The sequence below is a fragment of the Musca domestica genome, unplaced genomic scaffold (genome assembly GCF_030504385.1).
Source record: "Musca domestica strain aabys unplaced genomic scaffold, Musca_domestica.polishedcontigs.V.1.1 1, whole genome shotgun sequence".
Taxonomy (NCBI): domain Eukaryota; kingdom Metazoa; phylum Arthropoda; class Insecta; order Diptera; family Muscidae; genus Musca; species Musca domestica.
Genome location: NW_026712114.1, coordinates 1,447,523 through 1,453,522, shown reverse-complemented (window position 1 = coordinate 1,453,522; position 6,000 = coordinate 1,447,523).

The window sequence follows — 6,000 nt, the reverse complement described above, 5'->3', positions numbered from 1 at the left end:
AATTTTTGGGAGGTACCTCCGATTCTGATGCTATATCTCCAGTTCCAAGTGGAAATTCAAAAATGTATATAGCCTATGTTACTTTCAGGTGATGTTGCAATATATAAGGGAATTTTCAGGGAAATCTATTCAGCGGTTTTCGAGTCCATAAATTACAAACAAACCAACAAACAAACAAACTAACAAACAAACATACAAACATTTTCCTCTTTTATAGATATAGATTTTGTGTTGATAGAAATATTGACATGTGTGAAATATGAAGAGAACCGGTTGCCTATTTCGGATTTTATAATCCTTTTAGTTATTTAAAACTTTGACTCTTTGTAGGGGAGGTACCAGAAGGAACAGTCCGATCTATAACATTTTTATAACAGATCTTGTATTGATGGAAATATAGAGATGAGCCAAGTCTGAATTGAATCGTATGTTGATTTCGCGTTTTATGAGCTTCATGGATGCTCAAATTCTGACTCGAAGGAGTGGACCGATATATCCCGTCTTCACACCAGACTTGGGGAAATAAAAATATTGGGATATGTGTAATGTGAAGACAATAGGACTCTTTCATAACTATTATAACTATTTAAAATTTTGAATTGTGGTGGGGGAGGTACCGGAATGAATGGGTCGATATATCCCATCTTCACAGCAGATCTTGTGTTAGTAAAAAATATTGGGATGTGTGGAATAAGAAGAAACCCGGATGCTAATTTCGAATTCTATAATCGTTTTGGTATTTCAAAATGTCTAACCTTTGTGGGGGGATGTACCGCAAGGAGTGGACCGGTGTATTTAATCTTCACACCAGATCTTATGTTAGTAAAAATGTTGACATGTGTGAAATTAGATGAAAATCGGATGTATTTTCTTCGGATTTTATGAGAAACATATTAATTCCAAATTTTGAGCCGTTGTGGGGGAGGTACCAGGAGAAATGGTCCGAATGGAATTTTGTGTTTTTTGAGCTTCATGGATGTTTAAAATTTTGACTCCCTTTGTGGGGGAGGCACCAGAAGGAGTGGCTCGATATCTACCATCTTCACACCAAGTGTTGTGCTAGTAAAAATATTGGGATGTGTGAAATTTGAAAAGAATCGGAAGCTCATTTCGCATTTTATAAGAGTTATAATTATTCTAAATGTTGACCCTTTGCATGTCATTTTGTTACCCATTTGCAAAGTTTGCACAAAATTGGATAATATTTTCTTATTTATACGGAAAATTATTTTCTGTGAAATTTTCGATTTTTTGTGTGGGAGGTATCTGAAATTGGATCGATATTGCCCATCTCTTAGGCAACAACTTGATCTAATATTGACAAAAATATTACGATGTACCAAGTGTGGATCAAATCAGATACTCCCTTCGAATGTTATCATACGCACCGGCCAGCCAGCCAGACAGACAGATGGACATATCTTGATCGACTCCAAATGCCCTGAAACGCATTTGCTCCAAAGAGACCTAGGGTCTAAAACCGTTACTTCGATAAGGCACCTTTTGGTCGTATCAAATCGTATATAACCTCTCCAGCCATATGGCTGAGGGAATATTTAGATCTTCAGTTGTTCAGGTCTTTTACATGCCTTCCACACAAAAAAAACAAGTTAAAAAGCAGCATGTTCGGCCGGGCAGAACTTTGAATACCCTCCACCAATAGGAAAGAATTTGAAATTTTTCAAAAAATTAAATTCTTAAAAAATTCTGTTAAAATTTTAAAAATACCGAATACAGCCGTTATATTGGGGTCTATACGACGTGGACCGCAACATTATATAGACATTGTTTGTCATCAGCCATTACCATATTCAAATTCGAAAATTGAAATAAACGGTGAAAATATCGTATATAGAGAGGTACCGTTATATCGGAGCTGTGCGAAGACCTGGACAGACAATTTTCTGTTACAGGCTGTTGCATCCTTTACGAACTTCAAATACGACATCTCAAACAATTTCGGAGGGTATTGTACCTAAACTCGTCAAAATACCGAATATAGGGAGGTGCTGATATATGGGGCCTAAACGAAGACCTGGATCTGCACAGACAATTTTCTGTTATAGGCTGTAGTATCTATTACGAACTTCATATACCAAATTTGAAACAATTCCGGTGAATAATGACCCTAAAATCATCAAAATACCGAATATCGGGAGGTACCGTTATATGGGGGCTATATGAAAACGTGGACCTACATGGCCTATTTACGAACTTAACCTGCCTAATGGAAAAAAAACATGTGTGCAAAATTTTTGCCTTCTATCTCAATTCGTTCGAAAGATAGCGTGATTACAACAGAAGGAAAGACGGATGGACAGACAGACAGACAGACGGACAGACAGACAGATGGACATCGCTAAATCGACTTAGAATTTTACGCTGATCAAGAAGAATATATATACTTTTTTGGGTCTGACATCAGTATTTCGAGGAGTTACAAACGGAATGACAAAGTTAATATTCCACTCCATAGTATGGTGGAGGGTATAAAGAAGATATCGAAGGCCCCTTAAAAGTTTTTTTAATTGATTTTTATTTACCATCCATTGCTCGCATTATTAATTTTTTTTATTGCATCCATTATCGACAGAGATCTACCTACTGTGCTACACGTACTCTCTCTCTCTCTCTCACTCTCTCCCTGTATCCCAGCTCTTTATCCAACTCGCTCATATCGATAACAAATTTCAATCAATCACTCTCCAAATTAACTTTTACATTTAGCGCGATTTGAGGTAATTTGTAAAACACATTTTCGTCGGATTCCAATTAAATTATAACAAACGATTTCAATCACATTCACTTATTCACATCATAGCTGTCAAAATAGGCCTTCACAGAGTGATTTCTCTGGCTTCCAACTATAAATGATAAATTACATGGACATAATTGCAATTTATGGGTAGAGCAGAAGAAAACTCCCCATAGCTGACATTTCCGTCACTTCATTTAACAAATTTGTTTCCAAAAATAAAACAGCGTTTTCAAAAAAATAAAAAAAAAAACTCCAAGAGATATTCATTGAATTGTAAAGCTACCACACATATTTACATGCAATTTTTGCCATGGTCCAATGGAGCCAAACTGACTGCGCCACAGATGATGATGATGATTTACTACCATGTGTCGGCTGCTGCTGCTGGTGTTAGTGTTGGCAAAATTTGCAGCCATAACCGTGGTAATAATAAGACAACATTAAAGCGTTTATCACTTCCAAATTCATATCAAAAAAAAAAAAACGATTTCACTTAGCCATTTTCTCTCCGCATCTGCAACTCCCGTTGTTACTCCAGCAAATCTTCACAAAAATAAATTTCGATTTTCCCCCCTCTTGTGTAATTGTGTGTGATTAGCAGATAAAACCTCTTATTAATAATTGTATTTCTTTAACACTTTTTTCCCCGTTGTTGTTAAATGCCTTGAAATTAAACTTTACAAAATTATTTATTTACACACACACACATTTGCATATTACTTTGTTTACTGCATTAATTTCAATTTACCATTCACCTTCCTCAGCTAAAATAAAATAAAAAAGAAGTGAAATTTCTTTTCAATTCCCAAGTATCCACCGGAAAAAAACATCGAAAACTCTTTGAAATGTGAAAGAAATTACAAATGTTTAAACAATTACAACACCAAAAAACAATATGGGAAATGACAATAGCCGTCACAGTCACAAGGAATGACTCGAAACGGTGGTAACGATAGGTGCAAATACTTACTATTATTTAGTAGTAATACCCTTTATGCCCTACAGAGGGTATATATTTGATAGATCAGAAAAATATGACAAATTGAACTAAGAGGTTAATTTGAACGATATCCACTTCAGGGCATTTGAAGTTGATCTGACCATACCCGTCCATTTGCCAGGGGAACCAGATTTCCCCGAATGCTCGATCCGTTTCCCTCTTAAATTTACCCATCTTAACACTATCAACAAGCATTGCTCGAGTTCAATGATAAGAATAAATTATTTCATGCAAACATACATTATAATCACCAAAACATAGCATAGGGTCAAAATTTTGAATAATTATAACTCTCATAAAATGTGATGCTCTTCACATCCTACACATCTCATTTTTATACCCTCCACCATAGTATGGAGGGTATATTCATTTTGTCATTCCGTTTGTAACACCTCTAGCTTCCGAACGAATTGAAGTAGATTGATAAAATTTTGCTCAAATGTATGTTATGTCTGCAGGACTTTTGGTATTGAAAATGGGTATAGCCTCCATATAACGGTACCTCCCCATATTCGGTATTTTCGCCAATTTAGCGACATTATTCACCAGAATTGTTTCAAATTTGGTATTTGAAGTTCGAAATGCATACTACAACCTACGACAGAAAATTGTTTATGCAGGTCCACGACATCGTATAGCCCACACACAACGGTACCCCCCGATATTCGATATTTTGACTATTTTAAGGACATTATACACCGAAGTTGTTTCAAATTTCGTATTTAGAGTTCGTAATAGGAAGCACAGAATTTTAACGGATTTATTTTTTTGAAAATTTTCCAATTCGTTACAAATGGTGGAGGGTATTCAAAGTTCGGCCCGTTCGAACTTACTGCCTTTTTATTAGTTTTGTCATAATACTCTCTACGCCCTATCGAAGGTATATTATTTGATAGGTCAAAAAAATGACAAATTGAAAGGGTTAATTTGAATGAAATCCATTTTAGAGCATTCGGAGCCGATGTTTTTCGAGTTCGAAAATATGTAAAACCTAAAACCGGGCATTTATTTAATTTATTAGCATCGAACTCGCACAAAATTCTTAGTCACTCCTTTCGATTCCCTGCGCACCATAGCTCAACAATAAGCATAACACTGCGCGACGCAAAAATTATTTCATGGAAAACGGAGTCGGTTATGAAAGTAGTGTAAACAAGTAAAAACACTGTAAGTTCGGCCGGGCCGAACTTTGAATACCCTCCACCATTTGGGACGCATTTCATGTGTGTATATTTCGAGGTGTCACAAGCGGAAAGGCAAACTTAATATTCCCTCCATACTATGGTGTAAGGTATAAAAACTGAGAATAATTTGAAAAGGTCAGTTATTTAAAACAAACCAGAACTGTAAGTTTTGAAGGTAATTACATCGGTATTTTGAAAGTTTCGCCCATTTCTAAAAATATTCGAGTGAAGATTACTTGGAATCCATGTATTTAGGAACACAATATCACTGACAATAATGCGAGCAAAAATTTTTGTAAAATATGTCCAGGCTAAGTCGTATAAATTAAGGGGTATTTCAGATCCTCCTTAAACTGCAACCAACTGCAGACTGTTATCATTTCGAAGCCACTCATCCGACAGCTGTTAAAATTATTCCAGTGAACGCTCATTATATTTTTTCTAAGCGTCCAAAAGCATTTTGGTGAGAGTTTTTCAAAACAAATTTGTTCGTGATGGGATTAAAGCGCGATAGTGTGATTTCTTTATATTTGGCTGGAAAATCACAAGTATCTTTCGTTAGAGCACTGTAGCATTTAAATGTGAATATATCTTTTGTGTCTCGTACCATCGCTCGTTACCGTAATACTGATAGCGTAGCTCGACGTCAAGGAAGTGGCCGCAAGAAAACAGCAATGGTTCAAAGGTGACCAATGCGAAAAATCTAAACTTATTAAAATGTTATGCTATTTCCGACATTTTCTGCTTCCATTCAATGAAATTTAAAAAAAGGAACAATATGGCGTTTGACTTTGTTGCAACAAATGAAACCGCGGTCCGAATGTTGTTTCGCGGTATTTTGGCCAATTTCCGGCGAAGTTATTGCTTGAGGTAATCGACTATTTGGTATTTTTTAGTGACAACCTTGCTAGCGAGGAACCTCATTTTGTAACCATTCTTCTGAGTACGATGGTGCTGAGTCCTGTTGGAATGTCCAAGGTCTGCGGCCAAAATGTTTGCGTGCTCAAGATGTTAATACACTCTCCAGAATATTTTCGCGATAATATTCGGCACTTATT